The 16,234-nt window shown below is 40.4% G+C and overlaps 1 protein-coding gene and 1 non-coding gene across 2 annotated transcripts in view; one reads left to right on the top strand and one right to left on the bottom strand.

Annotated features, from left to right (window-relative positions):
• The window catches only part of Pde3b (phosphodiesterase 3B), a 126,586-nt gene that overhangs the window by 81,802 nt on the left and 28,550 nt on the right, over positions 1-16,234 (bottom strand). The window lies entirely within an intron of this gene.
• Positions 14,247-14,374, top strand: LOC127192509 (small nucleolar RNA SNORA17). The gene has a single exon (XR_007830990.1). It is a non-coding gene; the product is annotated as a small nucleolar RNA SNORA17 (small nucleolar RNA).

Raw genomic sequence — 16,234 nt, 5'->3', positions numbered from 1 at the left:
CATGTACGCGCTTAGATAGACAGACAGACAGACAGATGATAGATAGATAGGGCGAGCTAAATCACACACAATGAACAATATGCTTTATCACTGAGAAAGAGGAAAGGGGCAAATTTCATTATACTTTTATAAAACAATACACAAAATAAGTATCATATTACCAATATACAGATCAAGAAGCATGCTAGGGAAGAAACAGAACTGCAGTACTAACCTCGACGGGAGATCTCGTCAGTTCTCCTCCATGGTTCTCATACAGGCATTCTCTTCCTCTTCGTCTCTATCTAAGCTAACTACTTTAAAACTAGTAGATAATAATGCGTGTGGGCTGAGGAGGTGGCTAAGCGTTTTCTTCTTCTGATGTTCTTGAGTCAAGCTTTAGCGCTCAGATGTCATCTTCCTAATTTTGTCTTCTTCAACAAACCTCTTAAAATTGCAATGCCCTCCTTCCCTTTCAGCCTTTTTTTTTTTTTTTTGGCCACTTCATTTAGTCATCTGTTTATTTTTACTGTCCAACTGTAGTTTTCCCCTCCTTCTCTCCTGCCAGTGCGTCCCCTCCACCACTACCACCCACCAAACCACCCCTCCTACATGTCTCTTCAGAAAGCGACAAGCCTGCCATGGCACATGAAGTTGCAGTGGACTAGGCACCTGGTCTCCTATTAAAGCTGGACAAGGCAGCCCAGGAGGAGGAAGGGGCTTCTGAAGCAAACAACAGCATCAGAGACAGCCAATGCCCTCAGGGTTAGGACTTCCGCAAGAACACCAAGCTACACAACTGTAACAAATGTGCAGGGGGCTCATGTCAGCCCATGGTGGCTCCCTGGTTGGCATTTGCTTCAGTGAGCCTCTATGAGCCCAGGTGAGTGGACTTTGTGGTTTCCTGTGGCGTTCTTGGCTACAGTCCTTCCTTCCCTCTTCTGCAGGGTTCTTCCTGATAAATGGCTCATATGGTTTTTTTAACATTAATTATCTGGTTTTCTCTACTGCTATATCAGCTCTAGAAAGAAAAAAAATACTTGTCTGACATGTGAACATCCCAGCATTTAACTGACACAAAAATACATTAGTTGGCAAATAACTATTCAATGAGTATCTAAATAAAGTTTTAAAATTTTTCTTACCATTATGATTATTTCTAATCACAAAAATTCTCAGACAACCATATTGTTCTGAGAAAAATAAACTGTCTTATAATTATAGACTGTAGCTAAAAAGCTACAGACAGTGACATATTTCTACTAAAAGCAAATATTTAAAATCAGTATCATATAATACATAAAACATATTTAATTACCTAGATCCCAAAACTTAAAGTACACAGTTTATGAGAATAGGAACAGACACACACCCACACACGGAGGCATGTGTGCGCACATGCATGCACACACACACAGAGAGACAGAGAGAGACACACACATACACAAATATTTAAAAAGAGAGTACTTGAGAAATATAGAGAATATATATGAGATAATACAAAAATCAGTATTAAATTTCTCAGTCAAGCATAGTAGTGCGCACCTGCAATCTGAGTACTTGATGGACGGAGGCAGGAGAATTGCTGTGAGTGGGAATGGGAGGCCAGCCTGGTCTCCAAAGGTGAGTTCCAGGCCATTCATAAATGCATGGGAAGACTATCTTCAAACACAAAAAAGGTCTCAGATGTGAAAATGATACATAAAAACTCAAGGTTTTGCTCTGTTTACCTCAGTTACTATAGCCATAAAATTTACATTACAAACTTGGTGTAATGGAAACTTCTGGAATCTAAGGTGACTCTACTGAAGACTTCTAGTAATGGGGACATGGAGCCTAAATTGGCCTCTTTCTAATCAGGCAAGGATTCCAGTGCAGGGATTAGGACATCAACCCAGCCACAAACCTTTGATTTACAATTTGTCCTGCCTCCAAGATGTGCTGGACCAACCAATGACCGGTCCAACATGAGGCCCATGCCATGAGAGGGAGTCCATACCTGACATTGCCTGGATGGCCAAGAACCAGAGGCTGGATGGACCAGAGATAGAACTAAATACAAGGGGTGGGGGTGGGGTGGGAATCAGTGACATGATCCTTAATGATATTGTTCTATACTCACAGATTGGTGCCTAGTCCAATCACCATCAGAGAGTCTTCAGTGAAAGGAACAAACGCAGAGACCCCGAGTTAAACATTAGGCAGAGCTCAGGGAACCCCATGGAAGGACTAAAGGAGACAGAGTGTCCAAAGATACCATGAGAACATGGCCTACAGAATCAACAAAGCAGGGCTCATGGGCTCACAGAGACTGAAGTGACAGTCACAGGCACTGTGTGGGTCTGATCTAGGTCTTCAGCTTATGTTATGGTGGCATAGTCTTCTTTTGGGACTAACAGTGGGAGTGGGGGTTACTCTGACTCTTTCACCTCCTCTTAGAATCTTTCTCCTCCCTCATCCAGCCTTGATATGAGGGCCTATGCCTAGTCTTATTGTAATTTGTTATGCCATGTTTGGTTGATATCCATGGGAGGATTGCTATTTTCTGAGGTAAAACAGAGAGAGGAGGAGTGAATCTGGGGGAGAGGGCAGGTTGGGGGGTATGGAGTGGGAGGAGCGAAGGAAGAGGAAACTGTGGTCAGGATGTAATATATGAGAGAAGAATACATTAAAAAATAAAGAGTAAATTCCTTTAAATTTAAAATATTTAACAAATACAAACTGATGGGGAAGGGACTTAACCAATGGTTATTATTTACTATACAAACAAAAGTCCCCCCAAAAAAATCTAAACACAAAAGCCAAGGAATTGAGACATACTGGCCTAACGTAATCAGCTGTTTTTATAAATAAGGCAAAATTAGACACTCATAAAAGGAACAGAGGTGTTCAGGATTTGTGGCAAATGTCTACTTGCTGATCCATTTCAGTGCATACTTAAAATGAACTGAAAAATATTTATGCAAGCCTGGTATGGTTTGGGGAGGGCTGTTCCTATCACTCCAGAGGCTGAAACAGCAAAGCCTCCTTGCAACATACTAAGAACAAGGCCAGCTTGAACTACAAAATAAGACACCACACCGCAAAAGAAAAAATCCAAACTGAAAAAAAAAAGGGAGTGTTAATTTTTCTGGCTACGTTTTATGGTCTAAACTCACTGAGTAAAAATGAAATTAACGTAAGGCATATTCAGTATAGTTTTGTTCATATGTGGCTGACGTCTACTTACAGCAGAAAAATCTCCAAGACAAGAAGGTGCTCTGTGATCCCGGCAAAGAGACAGGAATGAGACTGTCGTCCAGTCACTGCCATGGTAGGTAGGCATCACGCAAGCAGTGTGGAGCTGTTGAGAGGCTCAACACTTAAGAAGCAGAGCCAACCCAGGACTATCAGAAGAAGGGGCCATTATACACCCAAATATGCTTGTGTATGTGAACACTGAGATTAGCTATTTTATATAGCTGCCATAGTGGTAAAATTAGATGTCACTTCTGAATATCAATCATTTATTTCACACTAATTTCACCATGCAAATGTTTAAACAAAACTTTTTGCTCAAAATTAAAATAAAGGAAAGTATTAAATTTTTTTGGTATTTTATTATGTAGTAGTTCATTTCAGCAACCAGGAGAAATAAACAAAAGAAGCAGTGAAATGTGGGTCGTTTTCATTAGAGTAAAATATCTCACCAAGGAAATCTGAGAAACAACTACCCTAGTTCTACACAGGATAGAAGTTTATTGCTTTTGGCCAGAGGTCACTGGGAAAGTAAGCACAATGTAATCTTTGAAATATTAAAAAATAAATAAAAGTCAGCATATCCAAGCTAACCTCAGAAAGGAGCCGTCATGCTAATATATCATTGTCATTTAATCTGAAATTCTTAAAACATTTAAGCATGAATTTGATTCATAACAGTATTATGATATTTCATTTGCTCCCATCAGTCAATAATGCCATTATTGTTAGTGTTCTAAGGTACATGCTAGGGAAAATATGTTCAGCTAATATATGATTTTGTCCAAATTATCTGAAACTATGACAGAGAAGGCAGAAAATATTTTCTAGTCCTGAAACTCCTGCAAACACAAACAAACTGAGTGGGAGTCAAGATGAGGCAGCTGGAAAACAGCATGGTCTAGAGAGATCCTGTGATTACGTACACATGAAAGATCTACTCTAAGTATTTTAAATTATTCTACAGCACTTTGGTAGACATGTCAATATGAAGCATAATATAATTGAAAGGACAGGCTAATATAGGAGCAATAAAATATTTTGAGTTTATGACAAGAGAACAAAATTTAATACCTTGGTTCAAAAAAGAAATTCTGCTATGACACAAACTCTGCTTAAAGAGGCCCAAGAACACCTTCATAGAACAAGAGCGTGAGTGAGGCTTGAGTATTAAATAGATGTGTAATTCAGTTTACACGCTTGTCAGCCTTCGCCACGTCAACTTCCACATTTATACAGGGAAACCAATAATGCTTACTTGCACTGCGAGGCTTCTGTGAGAAGGACATGAAATGTGTGTAAGCTCCCTACAACTGACTGGACTAGAACACAAAGGGTCCTACAAAACACCACCTCCTCTTCATTTTCTCCCTAGATCTAACTCCGTAGGTCTTCCACTTTGCCTCTTTCTTTATAATGTCATCATAAAAAAAAACAGATCTTCCAAAATTGTTGCAGTAGGAATACTTTCATTAAGTTATAAGCAAATAATTTGTAGAAAAGCATGAAATATGTTTATACTATCATTATTAGAAAATAACCTTATAACACAATCAGCCACAGATACTTTGGTCAATTATATGAAATGAAGGAATTTAAGCTCATAACTTTAATTTTTTTTCTTTTTCTTTTTTTAATTTTAGTTTTTAACATACGCATTTATATTATTACACATATATAAAATAAACTATCTACAGCAAGAGGAACCACAAAACAATCAGGAATTATATTAATGTTGCATCCATAGTGTTTTAGCTATTTGTATTTGGCAGCCTTGAAGAGAACATCTTTCTTATCTTGGTGCACCTAAAATTCTGAATGTAAATCAATATCTATCATATCTCATCTCTATCAACTTAAAATATTTATCTAGACCTTAAAACATCTGAACCTCAAAACAACTAAGTTTACTTGTAAAACTAAACTATCTGGTCTTCAACCCCATCAGAGACTTGAGAAGGAATAAAATTGATTATCTGAGCAGATAGGAAGTGCAACTAAGCAGCTTCCACAATGAGAAAACAACAGGAACAGTTTCCTACCTGAAGAGTCACCCAAAACTCTCTATAACATTGGGGCATCATCTTCAGCCTTCTGGCCCAATATCTCGACAGACATATTTGTGAGGCAGGAACTATTGAGGACTTACTTGCCCTGTCTTGGCAGAGTTTGGCTATTGACTCTCCCTGCATCCAAGCTTGCCCATTTTTAGTCAGAATTCTGTCTGTGGCAGAAATGAAGACATTTTGCCCAGTGGCTTGTTTGCCACATTTGAAGCCATCTCCATAAGGAGGTTCTTTGATGCCGACCATCTTTGAGGTAGACTGGTGTTGCCAGGGGTTAAACTGTCTCATTGTCAAAGAATCTTTAAACTAATGAAAACATTTTTAAATGCCATATTCTGTAGGTCTCTGAGGTTTTTTAAGACCTTGTCTAACTACTTTACTTTATCTATCTATAGAATTCTATTTATCTGTTAAACCTAGGATGTACATTCTTGTGATAGAAATAGACTAGTAACTGACATGACCATGATTTGGTCAACTAACAATTAACCTGTATTATTTAATTATCCTAAGCAGTCTGCAACAGCACTTTTAAAGTATTAGGAATAAGCCTTGTATTACACTTGAGTTGTACGGGTTCAATACTTCATATTAGAATAACTTAAATATTATAATTCTGACATTCAAATAACATAAAAACTTAAATCCATGAACTCCATTTGCAATGTACACATTTTACTAACAAGAACTTTAATACATATTATAATGTTTACTAATATACAAATTAAAATTTTCTATGCTAGACCAATAGAGTTCCCCTAGGAAGATCCTCAGCGATGCCTGTGAGCACGTTCTTCATCACTGTCAAATGGAATGTCACAAAACCAAAAGCACATTTAGGAAGGGTAGACTGATAGCCTACTCTACTATTGTACAAACGGCAAACCATGTAAAGAATATCGAAACAAGGCAGGAAATAAATGTTGCTCATTGCTATGTGCACAAATCCATAAAACTCAAGTTCACAGCTATCAAGGTAAATAACACAAAGAAGGAATGAAATAGATCAACAAACAACTCTGCTTCTTTGTAAAATTGCTCCCGTTATTATTTAATTAAATGTCTTATCTAGCTCTAGGACTTGATTATTTCAAAATAATAGTTACAAACAATCCAACACTAAATACAGATTGTATAATAGAAATAAAAGCACAAAATTATCTGCTGAAATAATTCATCAAAGAGATATATAGTGAACATAATTACAAGGTGAGAATTTTGCTGTGTAAGTGCAGAGCCCAGTAAATACGGTGACTGCGAAGAAAAGCTCTACAGTCACACAACCTGTTTCCCTGGTTCACAGTTTCTCTGTTAATAACCATACTTGCCTTTTGTGACTTTCAATATTAAAAATTTTAAACCAAGGATCAGCAAGAAGGGCCATTTGGTAAAAATGTCATGCAAGCCTGATGACCTGACTTCAATCCTCTGAACCAACTGAACCAACTGAAAGGGCAGATGCAGTTAATGTCAGCACTCTCCTAACAACGGGAGGTGAACCCGGAGAAATCACACGGAAGCACATGGGCCATCTGGAGTACACAGCATGACAGGAGAAAGATGAGAGACTGTGCTTCAGAGACAAGGTGAAGAGGAGGAAAGTGAGAGAGCTCTGACTTCTACATGTTCACTGTTGCATCATATGCCTGGTGTCAAGGATGGAAGAGAGGTGGGGACCAGGGGTGGGAGGGACGAAACAGTTGAACATGTGAGTCTTTTCAAATACTCCACATGACCAGTAAATGTCACAATATGTTATCTAATTCCCTCCTAGAGAGCAGAGGAAGATTAACAAGACTCTGTAAGTTAAAGAAACCCAAGATATTTTTAAATATCCAGGAATCTCAAATAAGTTTAATAATCAAAAGTTCCCTTCCTAAGACTGCACAGGCAGGAAGCAACTGCTGGAATATGGAAGACTCTTTAGTGGAGCAACCTGCCACCTGGGCATGGAGATACGAGCGCATAGCTCTCCTGAGTTTCTATCCATGCTGCTGTCTAGGGATTCTCAATGGTGCAGCTGCCTACATTTCCCACACTGCTGGAAGTAAACTCTTACATATGTACTTGCAAACAACCACAATAAACCCCTTGGTTCACCAAGCCAGCCTTGAGTGAAAATACTTCTTCGATCTTTGTCAGTGCCCTATCTGGGGTGAAAAGACGTTTATCCACAAGACCCCAGGAAATGTAACACAAAAAGTGTATTCTCTGACATGCATCTCATTTATCAGCTTTGCGGGGGGAGATCAATATCACTAATATATCAAATTTAGAGTCTGCGGTGGTTTGAATAAGAACATCTCCCATAGGTTTATGTATCTGAATACTTAGTCGTAAGGGAGTGGTAATACTTCAGAAGAACTGGTCGGTATCGCCTTCCTTGTTAGAGGAAGTACGTCACTGGCAGTGAGCACTGAGGTTTCAAAAGTCCAAGCCAGGTCCAGTGTCTTTGTCTTCCTGCTGCCTGAAGATCCAGATGTAGCGCTCTCAGCTACCTCTCCAGCACCATGTCTGCCTGCATGCCGCCATGTTCCCCACCATGATGACAATGCACCAACCCTCTGAACTGTAACCCAGCCCCAATTAAATGCTTTCTTTTACGGGAGCTGCCCTGGTCATGCTGTCTCTTCGCAGCACTAGCTTACTGTGATGGCTATTCTTGGTTGGCAACTTGGTATCTGCAGTTAACTAAAACTCAAATCACTGGGAAAATCCTATGAGGGACTTTTTTGTTAAAGACCTACTTCTACTCCAAATCTTTGAGATGGGAAGAACAGCCTTTCACCGAGGCCTTTTGACATGGGAAGATGCACCTTTAATCTGGAGCACACCGTCTGCTGCTAGTTTATATAAAGGACATAGAAGAAGGAAGCTTCCCTCACTTGATGGTTCTCACACTCAATAGCAAGTTCATTCCTGCATTAGCGCCCACTTCTGCTGTATTCTGCCATATACCGAGGACACACTCACATAGCCAAGTTCACGGAATGAGCCAGTGTTGGACTAGCTGGACCACTTACAGCCTGTAAGTTGTTCTAATAAATTCCCTTTCCAAATATATATATTTATTCTGTAAGTGGTTCCTCTAGATAACCCTAATACACAGTCCAAGTTCAATCTTGCCGTAGCTTAATAACATTGTGATAGTGTATTTTTAAAGGATCCAGTCAAGAAGTAGGTATTATACTTATTTTCTTCAATCTCCTTTAATCTCAAACATTTTTTTTTAAATTTTCATTGTAACTTAGAACATAGACATTTCCTAATTAAGTTCTTATGGCTGAGGTATAGCTCAGTGGTAGAAAAAGGTAATCAGAGTGTAAAACCCAGTCCTCACTCAATCCTTAGCCCCATCAAAAAAGAAAGTGTGTGTGTGTGTGTGTGTGCGCGCGCGTGCGCACATGTACACACACAAGATGTTGTGAACAAATCTGTAATCTCATAACCCAAGTACTCTGCACAGTTGAAGTTAGAAGCCAGTAAGGACAGCATAACGAGTGCAAAACTAGCTTACTAAGTCATAAGACCCTTTCTGGGAACAGCAAAATTAACGGGGGTTCCCTGTGTAGCTCAGGCTTGCTGTGCATGCCATGTGTGGCAGAGGCTGGCCTCCCACTCCACAGTGTCTAGCTTTCCACTCCTTGAGAACTGGGATTTCCCAAAAAAGACTGTGTTCTTTCAGGGAATTTCTTGATATGACAAATTATGTTTCATACTGATTCTCTGGAAGTTAGTCACCTAAGACACTTCCATATTAACCAAAGTATCTAATCCAAAAGTACAATTGATTTACCTATATGGCAGAAAGTTATTACTAACACTAGAGAGGTAATGAGTTTTTAACAAGGCACAAAACTGAAAATAGTGCAGATTAAAGCAGACTAAAAATGAAAGAAAAACCTGCTGATTTCCATAAAGTTTATCCCTTAGGTAGTAAAAACTGACCTAAATACTTACTTTATATGTTTTAACTTATATAACCATCATAATATAAATTTTCCTATCTTCAAATTACAGGTGAATAAACAAAGGTTAAGTGACTAGCCCAATTTCAACAGCTAACAAGTGCAGCCAAGGCTCCAGGGCTCGCGGTCTGGCTCCCAGCAATGGAGCATCAGGGTAAGGACTATAAACAACGACGTGAAGCAAGCGCGTGTTGTCTGGTTTTACCGGTGTCAGCTGTGGGGCTTAAAGAAGTTTGAAGGAACTGGCTCCCTGAGAGCTGCCCACCCTCCCCTACTCTAGCACCTGGAGTGCTGCAGTGCTAGGTAGCAGATGAGATGTATCCAGGATAATGTATATAAAGTAATTAGCATGGGACATGGCCAAAGCATTCAATATGGGCCATGACAATCATAATCATGGAAGTTATTTTTAACAAACCAACCGGAAATATAAACATTGAAGAAGCCAGAAATTTTCCAGGGGAAAAATGGCATGTTTCTTAAATGTATACTTTTAGGGAAATTAAAAAGTATATGAAAATCCTGAGTTCATTTTATGCATATATGCATTTTAAAATATTATTTTGATGGTTAGTTTTTTTAAAAGGCTGGTTAAATGTCATATACTTAGTGTTTATATTCTATATTTCAAGAATAATATAAATAGTAATAATTACTTTAAAAATACTTCTAAACCATTCCTCTCCAAAAAAAATTTAATTATTGACATTACCATAGTAAATGCATTCATTCTACCATTAAAGCTAAAATGCCAATTTTTATTTTACAGGCTCTCTGTGTGAGTTCCTGCTGGCTATAGTTAGAAAAAGGTCATTTTTTACATTTATAACTTATCTGTTGCATATGTGCATGTGTATAGATCTGTGTGCCATGGCACATGTATCTAGGTCAGAGAAAAAACACTGTAGGAGTCGGTCCTCTCTTCCTCCACCACAGGTTCTGGGAATCAAAAGGCCGCGGGGCTTTGTATAAGCACCTTACTCACTGAGCCACCTTGTTGGCCTAAAAACAGTCGTAAAGGAATCAGAGATGAAGGCCAGCTGAGGTAAGATTGGATTGCGAACTCAGGAACAGCTAGGTAGAGGTTAACTAAAAATCATGTAACACCTGAAACAAATTCAGGATTGACACAGATGGAGAAATTAAGTTTAACAATAATAGAATTTGTCAGATGTTGTCCTTCAACTGACAGGACAAGCGAAGAAAACACTGAGCCATACAGTTGCATAAACAACAGTATACGCAACAATGATGAATTCAAATTGTGTCCCATAGGCATGGAATGTGTCCATAAATTAGTCATATGATTGTATATAAATAAAGCATGAAGAATTTTCAAATTATTCAGAGCATGCTGTGACTCCAATATTATTAACCCATGGATAACAGAAAAACATTTTCAAATCCCTCTGATATTTAGAAACTAAGCAACAACCTTAATAATCTATAAAAAAAAAAAAATCAGGATTCAAGAAACCATATCAATCTGGATGAGAACAAAGATACCACAATTAAAGCTAGAGGAATACAGCTATTGTGCTTCTGGAGCAGATAAAGAAGCCACCTACAGTATTTATTGCATGCTGATACCATGTTCCTGATATATACTAACCTCAATAAGCTGACAGGTCAGTTTGGGCCTTCCTGTAAATTTGATGGGCATGGAGCTAGAGATATGGCAAAGCAGTAAAAAGCACTGGCGGCTGCTCTTTTAGAGGACCCAGGTTTGATTCTAGGCACCCCCACTGTGGCTCATATCTACCTGAAACTCTAGTTCTAGGAAATCTAATACACCCTTTTGGCTTCCACAGGCACCATACATTCATGTAGTATACAAATATACATGTAAATAAAACATCCATACACATGAAATAATGAAAATATTAATATAAATGAATGTTATATCATGACAGAATTCCCAAACTAAATGATGTCCTTTTCCTATATCCACCACTCTCTGAAAACATATGTGCCTATGAGTTCTGTTGATAAAAACCTACCAAAAAATAGCATTTTGGATCACAGTACACCAATGCTCCCACCATATGGTTTTAAAATAAAAGCATGCCCCTTACCACAGAAAGCACAAGCTTTGCTATTGCACCACAGTGACATCACTGTGAAGAAGAAAACGCTGCTGTAATCATCATCAAGACCAAAGGTGCCACAGAGTTTGTAGGAAGAGACCCCACTTATTTCCAGGTGGGCATTAATTACCAGACTCTCACTGTAGTAACTGGTAAAAACCTGATCAACATTCAGTAAACATGGGCATGCTGGGAAACACAGTCATTTCTGGGGCCTAAACTCTCATCTGGATGATCTAATTGATGCCAGGGTGGGTAAGAAGAGAGGAGAAAAGTTTCTGAGGAACACGGTTTTCAATACATATGGTTTTATGATCTACTTAGATGCCAAGCTCACCATATTTAATAGGCAGATTATGCTCCACTAACTAGAAAATCCACTCTCTCGGTCCTTCTTGAAAATAACTACTGATCATTCAAAGCATGAAACAAATATCCTCTCACAATATCCTGCAGAACAGCCAACTTAAAGGTCATTCCAGGAGGAAAAGAGACCTTTCCTACAGATGCCCACAGTAAAGATTACACACATGCACAAGTTAAAAACAACACATGCTATCACTCTTAAAATTCAGCTTTGATGTGTTTTTATAAATTATAGTAGCATTACAAATCTGTGTTATCAGACTCATACATAGAGCTTATAAACAGGACACAAACATATATTATGCTACGTAGGCAAGAACATGAGATTATCCAATGTCCTCTCTATAACTGTCATTTTGAAGCAGGGTCTCACTGCATTTCCCAAGCTGGTGTTCACCTTGTAATCATCTGCCTCTGCTTACTGAGTAACTGGGGTGACAGCGCTTCGTCACCAGGCCCGGATAGCTTGATTACTTTTGATAAATGTTATTGTTGTGTAATCACTATGACAATTAAACTATGTTTCCATTACCAAAAAAAGCCTCTGCAGTTGAGTCTACCTACCAATGGCCCCAGGAATACTTTAAGTCATAATTTTCTATAACCTTACATAAAAGGCATTACACAACATGTACTTTATTGTGTAGTTGATGGTTTCTTGTGGACACAAAACAACAAAAAAATGCACCCATGCTGTCAATATCTGTAATCAAATTCCTTTCACCAGGAAGGATAATATACAATTTACTTATTGCTCATCTACATCATCTTGTAAGTGGTTTCCCCATTCAAGGCTATCACAAATAAAGCTGCTATAAACAAGTGAGAACAATTTTCTACAGAAAGTACAGCTTTCTTTCTCTTGAGCAGAGTATTTAGGAAAGGATTCCACCCTCATATACTAAACTGCCCAATATTTTCCTAGAAAGTGAACCATTTTATATATTCCTATAGGCAATATTTAAATGTTCTATTTTTAATTAAATCACTTAATTCATTTTACTGAATTGTAGCAGTTATTTATATGTTATGAATATAAATTATTTCTCAGACATATGTATTCTGAATATTTTTTTCTTCTACTAGGTGGGGTTTGCTTTTTCATTTTCTTAAGGATAAGTTCTAAAAATCAGATTTTTAATTATTAATAGAACAGACACCAGAAGCAGTTGAAGAGAGAGAACAGGAAGGAAGCCTACCATAGAGGTCCTCTGAAAGACCCCACCCAGCAGAGATCAATGCAGATGCTGAAACACACACCCAAACTTTGGGCAGAACATAGGGAGTATTATGGAACAGTTGAGAGATAGAAAGTATGACCTGGAAGTGACAGGAGCTCCAAAGGAGACCAATGGAGCCAAAAATATCTGAGTCCAAGGGTCCTGCAGAGCCTGACGCACCAACGAGGATCATGCTTGGAAAGGACCTAGACCCTCTGCTCAGATGTAGCCGATAGGCAGCACAGCTTCCTTGTGGGTCCCATGATATAGGGAGCAGGGGCCACCTCCGACATGGACTCTGGTCCCCACTTGTTGATCCCTTCTCCCTAATGGGGCAGCCTTGCCAGGCCACAGAGGATGAGGGTGCAGGCAGTTCTGATGAGACTTGATAGGCTGGAGTCAGATGGTATGGGAGGAGGGCTGCCCCTTTCTAAGGACTAAGGGAGGGGGGAGGAGGAAGGGAGGGTGGGACCAGAAGGAGACAAGGGAGGGGCTACAATAGGAATATAAAGTGAATGAACTAAAAAGAAAGGTTTTTTAAAAAATCAGTTTAACTGTTTTCTTCTGAAGCTGTGATTTTGTGGGCTCTATTTTCTCCTGGGTTTTTTGTCCTTCTTTTAAATTCAAGACAATAAAGCACTTTGAGTTCAAATTTGTACACTGTATGAGGTAAATACCAATGCTTCAATATTTTCCACATACAATACATATTTCATTCTGTAAATTTATTTGAAAAAATTAATTTCTATTTCAAATTACACATTTGAAATACACACACACACACACACACACACACACACACCGTCTATCACTAGGAAACCACAAAGTGAAGCACTATAAGTCAAGCTATATCTTGTGGTATGTATTGTATGTCTTTCCATTGAAATCATAAAATTAGTATTTTGCTATCCTTAAGAGGAAGAGAAAGTGTACTGAGATTTGTATTAGGATTTCACTGAAGCTAAGAACAATGTTAATTTGTTTCTTAATGCCTGTTTACAATTTAAAATTATCTAGGCCCAGTTTTTAAAAACTGAGGCTAGCATCCTCACCCCAAATCAATTATAGCATTGCATTTTTCATTAATAGTTATGATTCATAAATGCTGGTATAAGCACTTAAAAAGAAGTAAATTTTATCTATTAAACTTAAATATACCCGAAGCTAAAAGTATGTTTTGTCATAACCCTTGCTACTATCTAATTGGAAACTAGAATACATATTATAATAATTAATTTCCATTTAAACCTATTATAAGTAAACTTCAGATTAAGTATCAAGCAACTTGGTAACTATGCCAAAGTTCAAAAGCAGATACAAACCTCTGTCCCTAGAGGTGTTGCAGATGTGGTTGCTGTGTCGTGTATGTCAGTAGGTGGCAGAGAGGCAAGAGGCTGTCTAAGCCCAGTGTTCTAACCTATAAACAACTGAATGATTAGCAGCCTAACACTCGGAGATGACCCCCAGTCCAGCACCAGGGGACTGAAACAGGAAGCTAGCTTGAGACGACCATCAATCGGTGCCTCACAGGCATAGGAGGGGGCAGAGCATGCCCAAGATGACCCCTGCTTGGCACCATAGAGTACAGGCGGGGCACAGTACTCCTAAGACAATCTCAGACACTCAGAGATCCCAGGTGCCACTAAAGAGGAGCAAGTAAGTGATGGAGAATGGAAGAGAAAGAGAGACAGAAGAACATGGGCACAATGAACAGAGGACAGTGAGGAACAGCCTAGTGTGAGTAGCCTATGGTGCTACTTTGGAGCATCCTAGTGCCCTGGCCTGCATCACCACTAGGGGCCACATCTGGGTCCATGGCGCTGTGGCAGCAGGGTTCTGTTACTACCAAAGGCCAGGCAGATATACCTGGTCTGGGCTGCCACCAAGGGACTTACTGACATCTGAGGGCTGTGTAGAACTAGCCCCACCCCTCACCTGGGCATCATGGGAGAGCTGGCCCTGCCCCTAGCCAGCTGCAGTACTTTGGAGAGCAGGATGAGCCAGTCCCGAAGATTCCAGCTTAGGACCACTCATCTCCCATGCAGTGACATGGACGAGGGAGAGATACCTGTCTCGTCCTTCACCACCTGTGGCAGACACAAGACCTGGTCCTGGAGTCATAAGAGCAGGAGAACTGGCCCTGATCTTCACTAGCTACCACACTCTGGAGAGCGAGCACTGCACCTTGCCTGAGTAATACAGTAGAGATGACCCTGGTGGGGGTGAGGGGGAAGGGAGCTGGCCCTGAGGGTGTGAGTGTGGGAGAGCTGGCCTCACCACTTGTCTACTGTGTGGTGACATGGGTAAGAGAGAGATGCCACACCACCACCACCACCACCACATCTTGCTACCTACACAGGCAGGAGAGCTGGCCCCAGGTCATCAGAGCAGGAAAGCTGGCCCCCAGGTCATCAGAGCAGGAAAGCTGTCCCCAAGGTCATCAGAGCAGGAAAGCTGGCCCCAAGGTCATCAGAGCAGGAGAGCTGGCCCCAAGGTCATCAGAGCAGGAAAGCTGGCCCTGGCCCTCACCTGCTGTAGCAGTTGGGAGAACAGGCTCTGCACCTCACCTGGGCAGCACAGCAGAGCTGGCCCTGGATGTGGGGGTTGCAGGTGAGCAAGCCCCGAGGACTTGAGCACAGGAAAAGCAGCCCCTGATGCTTCTCTACGGGGCGGTGGCACAGAAAAAGGAGAGACATCCTACTACCCTCCCTTGTTCCTTAGCACCTATTGTAGGAGAGAGTGCTGGCACCTGAGTCCTAACAGTGGGAGAACTGGATGTCCCTTACCAGCTGCAACACTCAGGAGAGCAGGCCCTACACTTCGCCTGGGTGACGGGTGGGGAGAGCCGACCCCAGCGGCGAGGACTGCTGGTGAGCTGCCTTCAGGATGTGAGGGTGTGAGCGCCAGCAGCTTGACCAGCTCAGATATCTCTCAGGCCCAGATCCAGCTCTTTGACTTGGTCCGCCCCAACATCTATGCCATGGATGAACTCCCGCAGTTCATGAAGGGGTTGGTCCTACCGATCCAAAACTGTAGAATCTCCATGACAACAGAATATCCGAAAGGACTCCCAGTGATGTTCCAGTATTGATAGAGCAGCAGAAGACAGAAACCTCCTAGCAGACCAATGAGTCTTTGCAATGAACATTTACAAGCAAATAAGTGTGGACGAAAGTGTATACTGTGGGACACACTGTGACACACTATAGCTTCCACAAAAAGATGGGTTTTTTTCTCTGTTGGGGGAGGTTGCAAAGATGGATGGCAGGAACAAGGGAAGTGGGAGATGAGTGGGATTGGAGTGCATGATG

The sequence above is a fragment of the Acomys russatus genome, chromosome 7 (genome assembly GCF_903995435.1).
Source record: "Acomys russatus chromosome 7, mAcoRus1.1, whole genome shotgun sequence".
Classification (NCBI taxonomy): domain Eukaryota; kingdom Metazoa; phylum Chordata; class Mammalia; order Rodentia; family Muridae; genus Acomys; species Acomys russatus.
This window is presented reverse-complemented; position numbering and strand designations above follow the sequence as displayed.